The 12,468-nt window shown below is 47.2% G+C and overlaps 1 long non-coding RNA gene across 1 annotated transcript; it reads left to right on the top strand.

The window, feature by feature from the left end:
• The first annotated feature begins 278 nt into the window (after positions 1-278).
• Positions 279-7,771, top strand: LOC116528564. Its single transcript, XR_004259090.1, has 2 exons — positions 279-507; positions 6,623-7,771. It is a non-coding gene; the product is annotated as an uncharacterized LOC116528564 (long non-coding RNA).
• The last annotated feature ends 4,697 nt before the right edge of the window (positions 7,772-12,468 follow it).

The raw sequence follows: 12,468 nt of genomic DNA, 5'->3' as shown, positions 1-12,468 counted from the left end.
TGCCCACAGGCATGTCCCAGCTCTCCATTGCTTTTACCTGTTTAGAAAAATTTTAAGTTATTAGCCAATCTGGTTTTAGTTTAAATTGTGAGGTCTGGCTCCAGCCAACGGAGATCAGACACAGCAATAATGATGACTCCAAATGCGTAAGGGATAAATTTGTGTTTTCCTTTGTTCATTGTACCCTCTGGCACGATGGCTAGCAAGAGTACCCTTCCTGCACTTCAGGAAGTAAAAATAGCATTGCTGAAAGAGGCTTTGTGTTCACTGGAGCACACCCTTTTTCAAGGAGAGAATTTAATTTCTTGAGCACTACTTGGTCTTAGCACCTTACCACATTCTCTTACGACAGCTACACTAATTAGATGCTGTTATTCTCTCCGTTTTGCAGATGAAAAAACTGCAAGTAGCCTCCTTGGGTACTCAGGGTAATGCTGCTAAAAATGGTAGAGTCAGGACTCAAACCCAGGCAGTTAAACTCCAGAACCTGTGCTCCCACCTACCGAGGTATGAAGATGCCATCCAGCACAGTGAGACTGGGGCTTACTGTCATCAAGGTGCAAGATCAAAGGCATGCCATCAGAAGAAATAAGCTTCCTCCTAGGACACTGAGCGTTTTCTATAAGGAAAATTAATGCTCAGGTTGGAGAAACATGGACATTAATTCCTAGACAAAGCAGTGAGAAAATCAGCTGTGAGGCTCGCTGGTGGGAATAAGCTGGGGCCTGGGCTCCATCTCTGCTCTCCCTCCCAGTGCCTGAGTGATTCCTGTTGGGCTTATTTGGTGCTTTGGCTGGAAAAAGACTGTCGTAACCCTTGTTGGATGTTTGGCATCCCTGGCCCTGTGACACTAAATGCCAATAGTGTGTCCCAGTCACTGTGGCTGTCCCCAACCCCCCTCCATTTCCAAATCTTCCCACTCTACTTGGGAACCAACCAGAAGGCATGAGATGCTGGAGTCGGAAGCAGGTGGGAAGGGAGGGGACAGCACCCTCCGCTGTGTTTGTGGAAAGGGGTGGAGTTTCCACTGTAAAGAGGAGGGCTGGGTGGGGCACCCGAAGGAGGGGTCTTCGTGGATGGGGTAGAGGCTGAGAAAGGGAGAGAGACTGAGGTCTGGGGAAAGGAAGCTCTGTTTGAAGCCTCAAGCTTGGGAAGCCTCTGCTTTATAAGTTGAAGTGATAGTCATCCTGCTTTCTCATGGCCCGCTGCTCTCGGAGATTATAGTCTGCTCTGGGCTTGACCTGGGAAAGGTCCAGTAGGCAGAAAGTACACTGGGAAGAGACCACCGTGGTTCTGAAACACCTTGCAGTGGCTCCAGCCAAGGGACCGGAGGCAGCCCTTTTCACCCCGAAGGGCTCTGTGGGCCTGCTGTGGCACAGAGGGCGCCTCCAAGAGCGGGATGTGGTCGAGCTGCAGCAGTGGCACGAGGGATTTAGGAGGGTCCTCCATCTGGGAGGGCATTTCGGAGAAAGCCACACTTAACACTGAGTTATATGCAATGCAGTGTGAGCTTATCAGACTGATTCAAACCCCTAACCTTGTCTAGGATGTACCGGGGGAAGCTGACCGTGGAGGTGCTATGCAAACCTGTGTCTTTTCTCATGAACATTTTAAAGAAAATCAGTCATTCCTCAAGAGAGAAGGCAGGTGTGGGGCCCACATGGTATGGTGGGGTGGTGGATGGGCCTAGTAAGCCTGCTGCTCCCAAGCCGCAGTGAGAAACCGGCTGTGGTGATTGGCAGGTCGGGCACCTTCACACAGCCTGCTGCACGGGTGGCACAGGGCAGCTATGGGCTGGTGGTGACGCCCTGGATATGAAACCCGGGAGTGTATCCGGGAACCACAGCTGACCATCTTAAGGAGGTGCTGCAGGGAAGGAGAGTACCAGGGACAGAGCCATAAAGGAGGGAACTCGGATTGGAGGAGCCAGGAGCAAGGGCGGTGTATAGCTGAAAGAGGGGGATGCACTGGCCCCACTGAACAGCAGCTTAGAAGCCCTGCGGGTAAACAGCCATGGCTGGGCCCTAGGCAGGGAGATACTGCATTTACCTTTGCGGAAATTCATGAGGGAGTTACATGTTTTTGACTGAAAACAATAGGAGGCCCAGTGGAAACAAAGAGACTTAGAAATCCAGGCTTTTTAGGATTGGATGCTTGCCTGAAATGCCTCAGAGCATAGAAGACACTTGGATGCCCTAGGGGTCAAAGTATCTACTGGATGTGGACTCACGAGGGCCAAGGCAGTGGAGGATTGTGGGGGGAGGGATCCCTGGGGAATCCCGAGCGGGTATCCCGAGGGTACACCAGTCCTCCCTCTCACTACACCAGGCACCTTCTTCAAGTTTGAGTCTCTAAGTTATTTCTTAAATCCAACCTAACCAAAATCCGGTCCCCAGACAATCCAAACATTTGAACACTCAGCTCTCCAGAACTGTCTTTATTTCTCTTATCCATCTCTACCCACTGCCCTGGTGACTTGGGTGATCTTTTCTGGTCTCACAGCTTTGATTAACTTCTATTTGCTAAGGATTCCCAAGTTATATCTTCAGGCTGGATCTACTTGATAGCCTCACTTGATGTCCACTGGATTTCTCAAACTTGACACATCCAAATGGAAACCTCTGATCTTTTCCCAAAGCCGCCACATGACTTGCAGTGCTCCCCATCTCAGCTGACGGCCATGCTGTGACCTGGCAGTCAGTCATCCTTGATTCCTCTTTCTCACACCTGTTTAACACATTGGCACGCCCTCCTGATGCTTCCTTCGATGTCTCACCTGGGCTTCTAGAACTTCTCACCACCACCTCTGCTCCTCTCTTGGTCCACGTCGCCGTCAGCCACCAGGTAAATATGACCATGGCTTCCCAGCTGTGTTCCCTATCTCCCACTTTGCCCCTTGCAGGCTAATCTCAACATAGGTGCTGGAGTGGTCCAATTACACTATAAAGCAGCTCATGTCACTCAAACCCTCCTATTCCCCATTTCACTCAAAGTAAGACCCGAAGTACTCACAATGGCATCACATGCTCTGCCTGTTTTGGCTATGATGAATTCTCTGACCTCACCTCCTTATACGACTTCTGTCATTCACATTGCTCCAGCTACATTCCTGTCTCTCCCACATACTGTGGGGGCCCCTGAAGGCCCATGCACTGGAGGCTCCTCTGCCTAGAATGCATCTTCTTGCATATCTGCATGGCTCTTTCCCTCACCTTTAAAAAATCTTTGCTGAAACGTCTTTTTAGCCAGGCCCACCCTGACCACCTTAGAGAGCAAACAGATCTTCCCGGATCACTAATACTGCTTATCCTCTTTACCTTACTGTATGTTTTCCACAGCAGTTGCCACCAGTATGTAACATACCAAATTGTGTATTTATTTCATACATTTAGCCTCTTTTCCCTCACAGGGACATAAGCTCCATGAGACCAGAGATTTTTGTCTGACTTGTCCAGAGATATAGCTCTAGTATTTAAAACGGTGCCAGTAGGAGCTTAATACAGATTGTTGAATGAAATGTTCCCCTTAAGTTGGAATTCCTTGGGGGAAAGGATCTATAGGGATCTCACCGAAGTGCTTTCTGGTGCCTCTTGCGTTTCTACTTGCTAGCCCTTCTTTTTGTATGATTGCTTTCCATTTAATCGTTGGACAGCCATGGCATCTGAGATTCTAAGTGCCCTCCACACAGCCTTGCCTGTTTTCTCTGTTTTTCTGATTAGGTTGTGCTGATTTAGTGAACCGCCCTTTGGAACTCACCTTAGCCACTCTGGGAACCCTGGATAGTATCTCAGCATGGCCTTTCTGGGCCTCCTGAGTCCCTACCCAATCCCTGACCCAGCAGTTCATGAAACTGAATCCCTTCTGTCCCTGAGTGGGACTCCGGGTGCCTGTTCCTAGTTCTCCTAGAGTGTGGCTCTGCTTTTTTTCCTTCTGAGCAAGAAGCTTGGAAACAGAGAGGTAAAGGCATGGATGAGAAATAGGGAGTGCATTTGAGGACACTTAAATACAGCCAGGCAAGAAAGTTAAAGAATTTCTTTAAGGCTGGGGATGAGAATTGCTGTGTGTTCATTTAATGAAAATGACACAGAAGAGCCAGCGTTAAGACAAAAAATAATTCAGAGATTCTAAAAGTTAGAATTTATCAGTATGTTGAGAATTCTTTAAAATTCTAATAAGTTTTCAACATTTGTGCTATTTGCTGGGCTTAAAGAAACACAAGAAACAAAGAACAAGAATTGCCTCTTAGGTAGGACGATGATGTCTAATGCATCTACTTCCCATACTATATTCTATTTCCATTTCATTCTGAGATCTAACTAAATTTGCAGGTTGCCATTGGGTTTTCAACACTGCAGGGGATGATTTAAATCTAAATAATAATAAAAAGCCACTGCTTTTATTGGACTTTTATTTTATAAGTTGATGGAAACATTTCATATACACATTAGGTTTTGTAACCCAATCTTCGTTCTTGCTGGGTCCCGGAGGGGCTGTGTTTCTACTTGGGAGTTCCCTTGTGTTTGCATTATCCCTCCAAGGCAGAAGGAGAAATGCTTTCACTGAAGCTAGGATAGCATTTTATTTGAAATAATTCTCATTTAAGGCAAGATACACACATTTCAAGTGCACACACAGTCTCTCTTACATAGGCTGCATCATAAAATCACAGAGCTTTGGAATTGAAGGGACCTTAGAGATCATCTGTTCTAACACCAGCGTGTTACCTACGAGAAAGCTCTGCCAGACAGGTTAGGTACCTCATCCAAAGCCACAGGCAACTAGTGAAAGAGACCAGACTACAATTCAGATTCCCTGACTCAAGTCTAATTTTCTTTCTGCTATACCATATTGACTCCAAAATAAGATAATGTATATGAAATCACTTTGAAAACTGAGATGCATTACACAGGTATTGAGTGTGGAGAGAGAGAATTATAATCAGCTTGCTTTCTTCAGAGGTGAGCATGACTTGCTCAGGTCTCTTCTCAGATAAAGTAAGTTCATGGTGTGTGAATCATGAACCATATTTCTAATTAGGTTTCTGACTATGGCCTCCAGAAAATGAGCATCAAAGGGGTCAAACCAAAATACAGTCTTCATTCAAGTCTATCTAGTATATAGCTCTTTTTTCCTTCCTTCTCACCCTCTCTGTCTACCCCCCTCTAGTGTCCACCTTTAGTTACTGCATGTGTGCCCTGCAGAAAGGCTGCATGCCTGCTGCACTATCCACCACGTTCACTATTATTTGTTCAAATTACCCTCCTATTTCTTGATAGCAGCAGCTGTCATCAAGAGCAAATTAGGATGCTTTTTATATCAACAGGAATAAGTGACTAATATAAAGACTTGGATATTAAGAAAAGTCTTTAAAATAGTTTTGTGATTGGAATGATAACACATTCAAAGTTTGGTTATTAAATTGTCTTTAATAGACTTAACTCACATAAGAAGTCCTTATAACTAATTGAAATGTTTTAATTACAAACAGATATATTAAGGTAGAAGGCCTATTAAATTAACTAACACATTCATTAAAAAAATTAATTACTACTTTACTTAGAATGCTGTCAGTTCCTAAATATTATTGCAAATTACTTGAAGGATTAAAATTTTATTTTGATACTACTAATAGATTAATTTATTAAGTCTTATAGTAATTATGAATAATGTTTAATTAGTCCTATGTTGCCTTCTCTAATATAGATGTACCTATATATCTATATTTATCCCTCAGTTACTGTAATGTGTTCCCTTGAAAGAAACACACCTAACTTCATACTCTACTAGGACCCTTGTTAATGTGTAAAATATTGACAAGAACACTCACAACTCATTGGTAGGAGATTCTTTGGTAGCATTACCTAAATGCTCTGAATCAAGTAAAACAAATAGGCTGCTAACAAACATTTCCTAATCTGAAAATATCCATTCAAAAGTCTGAATGATATTTACAAGAAAGAGCCTTCCACCATGTTCCCAGCTCTTTTCAGCCTGTGACAAATAAGTCAGTGTGCACAGTGAGAAGGGGAACCGTGCATGGCTCTCCTGCCTCGTTTCTTGAGTTGGCTCTACCTCCTGTCTTGATCCTTCACTTGTCCTTCCACACTCCTCATTGCCTGGAGATGCACACATGCCCCCACGCACACCCGTGCACACGCACACGTGCACTCTGAAGGTCAAAAGGCAAGACGTCATCTAGTTGGATGGCTGTAGCTGGGTCTCAGAGGTGCACGGCTGGGAGCACCATGCTTGCTGGTTCACTTGCCGCTCAGCAGCAGGGAGTGCTTCGCTGACAGACTCCCACTGCTTCTTCCCCTCTTGAGAAACTGTTACACAACACAGGGATAAAAATTAAGCTACAAATAAAAATACTTACAGGTTTAAATAGAAAGTAAATCCTATTTTAACATTCCAAAATTATGCTCCAAAAATCTCAGCTACACAAATTGCTAGAGTGCTTTATTGACCAGGTGCCTGCGATCTGCATGGGCCTTGTCAGGGGTGCTTTGGGAGGAGTGTCACTGTACCCGTGAGGTAGGAAGCTGGGGTGATTATTGTTTCCACTGCCTATACTTTTTCCTTTACCTCCTTCTGGTGACAGACCTCTCCTTCCTCCCTGTAGGAGTGCATGCGTGACCCAGAAGAGACCAGTCACAACTGCTCATATCCAGCCACAGGGGTGAGTCCAAGGACAGACACAAGGCATGGCAGAGTCCTTCCCTGAGACTGTGCTTCTCCATGAGTCTGACGTGTTATCTTCTGGCCTCCTCTGTTGCTGCTTCATAGCTTCGAATCTGCTTTCCCTGTTCCTTGGATTCTGCGTTCAATCTTCCCATCACCACAAGTTGCATCTTCTCCCAAAGAGGCAGGGGTCTGTAAGGGTGCAAGTCCAGATCTCTGGTCACCAAGGAAGCAGCTTTTCAAGGATGTGCAGACCAAGGGAAGAGGCAGGAGTGGCTGCCTAAGAAAGAATGCCCTCGAGCCACTGTCCCCAGGGCCAGTTGCACCCATATTCTTCATTTGCAGTTTAGGATTTTCTCCCCTTTTTGGCATAAGTTAACTTGAATAGAGTTAGTTACTTGCGAGTGAAAGAACTTTAATACAGAAATGATTCCAGGATTTAGGTTGGAAGACCCATTAGTGAGGCAGCGTTTGCAAGTGACAATTAGCTTAAGCATAAAAAATAAAGGATTGGCTTGAGGAACAAAAATGTATTTTACGTTCCCCTGGATTTGAGCACTCAAATGATATCTTTGGGATCCCACGGAAGGCATTCAGAAAATGCCAGCGCCAAATATGCCACTGTCATGTGCTGATGACTTTGAAGCGAGGGCACTTAGGGAACAGTGATGCCGGCAGACACTTTCTCTGAGCCCCTTATCTGCCTGAAGACCGATCCTCCAAAAGGAGCTCAATTGTCATGAATCCCCTCCTGCGAATCTTCTCAACTGGGGAAGATTAACTCGTTTCGCAGGAAAGAAGAGGAGAGGTTGGCACCAGCCCAGGCAGATTGTTACCTCTGTTCTTGAGACAATATTTGTTACTGGAGAGACTTGTATCTACACAACAAGACAGCCTTTATTCAGCACACATTTCTTCCCCTCACGCTCCCATAACCTGTATCTCCACCACCCCCAGAAGCCCTAAGCCCCTATTCCTTTCTGTAGCTCAGGGTACTGCATAAGCTTCAATCACCTGGCCCTGCTTCAAGGTTTATTCTTCAGGACTCCCGTGCATGTATACATAATTAAATGTCGCTTTTCTCCTGTTATGCTGTCCTATGTCAGTTTAATTCACAGCCCAGCCAACGAGTCTAGAAGGGTGGAAGGAAGCCACTTTTCGCTCCCCTGCACCGCTTTTTTCCCAACCCTCTGCTCTGTCTTCCCCAGTGTTCATAGCCTGGGAGTTACTTTATTCTAGGGTGGCTCTCACTGCTCGTGGTAAATGTCCCCCATGTTGCACTCCGCCTCACTTGAGGAACTTCAAGCTTGCAAGGTTCTTAGTTCCCACAAAGCAGAAGGAAAATGAGAAAATGTCCCTCCCCCCTGACACCCACATCACCCCGCCAAGTGAACTAAACACTGAGTCCAGAGGCGTGGGTGCTCCACTTGGTCAGACTTGCTCTGGGCCTGACCTGGAGGTGGAGCTACTTTCTCACTGCACAAGCAGGATTTTTGCCATAGAAATGGGAGAAGGATGACCCCCACGGACCCCCCGACTCTTTGGGAGAAGATAAAACTTGTGGTGAAGGGAAGATCGAACGCAGAATCCAAGGAACAGGCAAAGGAGATTAGAAACTATGAAGCAGCAACAGAGGTGGCTGGAAGATAACATGTCAGGCCTGCAATCCGGCTGGCCACTGAGACACTGGACATCCGCAGAGTGTCTGCTGGGCACGAGCAGCAGCACCAAAGCAATGCACATTTTGGTTGCTGAGTTATCTCCTGAAAGGGAATCAGCACAGGCATCTTGCAAAGCAGTTCAAGGTGGTCGAGTGGCGGATAGCAAAGGGGAGGATGAAGTGAACAGGACCAACCAGCCATTTTACATCTGCTCAGTTGGGATGGCGGCATCTTCTGGGCACCTAGGATGTGAAATCTGCAGGTAGCATTTTGTTTTTTCTCTCCCTTTTGTTTATTTAACTGACAAGAGAGTTTCTCTTTCTTTTGGTTTGACTATGGTGAGAAAGGAAGATGGGCTGAATTAGCTGTAGATGCCTTTCTTGGAGGACTAGGAGCCCTTTAAAAAGGCACAGGTGTGTGGTGGCTACATGGTATCACCTGGGATTTACTCCCATAAATGGGTCAGGTGTAAAAGAACGGCCGTTAATTAATGCTGATTAGCTGAAGATGCATTGCTTACCCTGACTGCTCAGCATGGAATGTGTGAGTTAATTCCAGGAAATCTAATTACTGAAGTTCCTAGTTTGCCTCTCCCTCCCCTGCGATGCTAGCATTTGAAGCATTGAAAGCATCTTTAGGGAGCCTGCGTGTTACTTTAGACTCATCTCTCCTCCCTGCAGCACGTGGCCTTGGAGAAATGGGTTGGCAAGAAATCCCAGCCTGAGAATTGAATTATAGAAAAAGGAGATGCCTGGCTTCAGAGGAGAGGTATGGTTTTGTGGGGGACGGGGGCAAAGGAGATAATCTCATCTTTTTCATAGGAAGGACTTTGCCCTTGGGGGTACCCAAAAGCAGAAGGGGATTCAGAGTTTGGTCTAGTTAGCTGTGGAAGTCATTGGCAGGGCAATAAATCCATCCCAGCTGAGAAAACTGTTTACTTACAGAACCAAATCAAGCAAGTCGGGCCTTAATAGGCTAAAGCTGGTTGGCTGCTTCCACTCCTGCATTTGGTTCTGTCCTCCAAATACTGATTTAAGGCACTTTTGATTTCACAAACTCCTCTCAAACCTGGACCAGGAGATGGTCTAACCTTGGCCGTCAGCAGGTGGAAAGGCAGATGGACTGAGGAGGGCAGGAGAAGGAGTCCTTGAGGGTTTAGCTCCAGGCTCCAGGTGCCTGTTCTTGCAAAGGGGCTGCCATGCCTAACGTGGCCCTGAGACTTTAGATCCTGCATTTAAACCGGCGTCAGCTGGAGATGCTAGAGGACTAGAAGACAGGTTCTTGCCCTTCTGGAGCAAACAAGCAACAAATAACAAACCATGGCAAGAATACCTACAAATGTTGCTAGTAACTGGGATAAGCGCAGCTGTCAGTCAGTGCAGCCTAGGTAGCCCAGCAAGGGACTTGGGGGGTCAGACACGCAGATGCGATGACGAAAATGTGGAGCTGGGCTAGTCCTCTGGAGGGGGCAGGGCGGGGGCTTGATTTAGGTTCTAAAGATGGAAAGAGAAAAATTGGCTAATAAATCAGTCGGTACCCACTGAGCGCCCACTCCGGGCAAGACTCGGCAGGAAGGACTGGAGTTCAAGCCAGAATGTTTGTCTTGATTTTGCTGGAACGGGGTCTCTCCAGCCACTCTCACCCAGACCCCGCTGAGGACCACCCAGGGGGACAGGAAGTGAGGAGGAAGGAAGGCAGGCAGCAGGGCCAGGAAGCCGGAGTGAAATTTTTACCTGCTGCATGGTTCCTGCAGTGGCCAAGAGAAAGTTTCCCTTCATCCTCTGAAACTTCACTGAAAAATCAACTCATAAAAGGCAGATCAATCAGAGAGATGGTATACAAATTTATTAACAAACATGGGGGGGGGAATCACAGAGGGATTATCCTACGTCCATGTCACAAAGGGGTACAGATGATTGTATACCCTTTTCCTCGGAAGAAAGGGAGATGGGGAAGTGTGGACGAATTTAGAGGGGTGGTAAATGGTTTTTAGGGGAATTCAGTGGGCTTTGAAATACAATGACCTGGGACAAAGTCTCTTGGGCCCACAGAGCAGACCACGGTTTGTGACAATTCTGCCCAAGTCTGTTAGACTTCAGTCTTTCTTCCCGTGGTAGGAGATTCAGGGAAGGGACCGGAAGTAACTTTTCGTCTTTGGCTCTGGACTTTAGGCAGGTGATATGGTTTGGCTCTGGGCCCCCTTCCAAATCTCATCTTGAATTGTACTTCCAGGTACAATTCCCAGGTGTTGTGGGAGGGACTTGGTGGGAGATAACTGAATCACGGGGGCAGTTTCCCCCATACTGTTCTCGTGATGTGAATAAGTCTCACGAGAGCTGATGGGTTGATCAGGAGTTTCTGCTTTTGCATCTTCCTCATTTTCTCTTGCAGCCGCCACGTAAGAAGTGCTTTTTGCCCTCACCACGATTCTGAGGCTTCCCCAGCCATGTGGAACTGTAAGTCCAATTAAACCTCTTTTATTTCCCAGTCTCCAGTATGTCTTTATCAGCAGAATGAGAACAGACTAACAGATGAGGGAACTCCAGAGAGCAGCTTTCTCCTGTGCTTTGGGAGAGACAGAGGATTGAGAGACAGGAGGGAGGTGAAGGCCAGAGAGACCTGGAGGCTGCTGCTTCAGTTCAGCATGTTGGGGTGCCATATTTTGGGGTATTGGTTCCTAAGCCCAAACAGTATCGATTCTAAATAATAATTAGAAGTAGGACGAAGTCCCCTGCCATTGTGCAATGGGATGTGTTGGCTGGGATTCAAGTCTGGGATTCAGACTCCGTGGGTGGGAGATGATAAATGTCATATCTCCCCTAATTTCTCTACCACATTCGGAAACAATGGCCGTCATTTCATTTGTTATAAAGGAAAATCAAATATGCCTCTGAGCTCTCAGGTACCAGTGATAAGAAGTCAAGATTGGTTCTGGGTTAGCCCCACCCCTCCCTGGGGATCTTGTAGAAATCCCAGGGAACCCAGGTGGAGCATGATGTTCTGGGGCAGAGCCCCTGGTTGCCACACCCTTAGGGTCCCTGCTGAGGAGAGAACAGGAGGAAGGGTGTGCCCACTGCTTCTGGGCCGAGTAGGATCCTGGCCGAGGCTCCCAAACTTCCAGGCCTGGTGTCCATCTCCTGGCCACCCACACATGGCACCCTTCAGAGAGGGTCAGCCACCTCTGGGTGGTGTGTGGGAGTGGGAGGGGGCACAAGTCCATGCCACTTATGGACACCGTCATCCCTTCCTGCTCTCTGGTCTTGAGGAGATCACCCATCTCTCCTCCTGGAATAAGCCGTTCCCCGACTTGATTCCTGCAGCAGCCTCTGGAATTGTCCTGGTCCTCCGATATGGGGTGTGTTTGGGTGAATGAGGGCACGTGTGCATAAGCATGGCTATCTTCTGTGCGTTTGCAACTTCTGGCTAAAGCTCTGAACTGCAAATGCCAGGAACTCCCCAAGAGTGAGGAGCTCAGATGTCTACTACAAAGGCTGGGATGGGAGAGGGATAAATGCCTCTCATTCTTTGACTCCCACTAAAGCAAAACCAACACAAATGACTCAGTAAGTTATTCCACACATACCCGTTTGCATTCAGGGCTTGGTGAAAGTGCCTCTCTCTGCAGCTGCCTGGTTACAAGGGGGCAGAGAAGCCTGGGAACAATGAGATCAGGGTCCTGAGAGTGCTCTGGTTGCTCTTACCTCCTTACCATCATCATCACTATCACCATGAGCGCACACACATGCTAAAGCAAGAAAAAGTGCTAAGTCTGACTGTTTGGGCTGACTTCAACCAGGAAATGACAGCAGGGCCCCTGAGTAGAAATCCTTCCAGAGACGGGGTGGTGCCTTTACTGGCCAGGCATAGTAAACAGTGGCATGTGCCATGACAGGTTTAGCAGGCAATCCAAAATGAGGATACCCCTCCACATTGACAGATTGGAGTGGCCCTGCTCAGTGACCCAGGCCTGATGGTTGCGGATGGTGAGTAGAAGGAGCTATGTGTGATGGGGGCACATCCTGAGCCCTTTGTGGAGCCTTCTGCAGCCTGGACTGCAACAGCAGAGGCTAAACCTGGGAAGGCCGGGCTCGGCGGCTGGTGAGCCACGCTTCTGAGTGAGCCATGG

Source organism: Sapajus apella, unplaced genomic scaffold (genome assembly GCF_009761245.1).
Source record: "Sapajus apella isolate SASKATOON/1434 unplaced genomic scaffold, GSC_monkey_1.0 scaffold59, whole genome shotgun sequence".
NCBI lineage: Eukaryota > Metazoa > Chordata > Mammalia > Primates > Cebidae > Sapajus > Sapajus apella.
The sequence above is the reverse complement of the archived record's forward strand: the minus strand, read 5'-3'. Positions and strand labels throughout refer to the sequence as shown.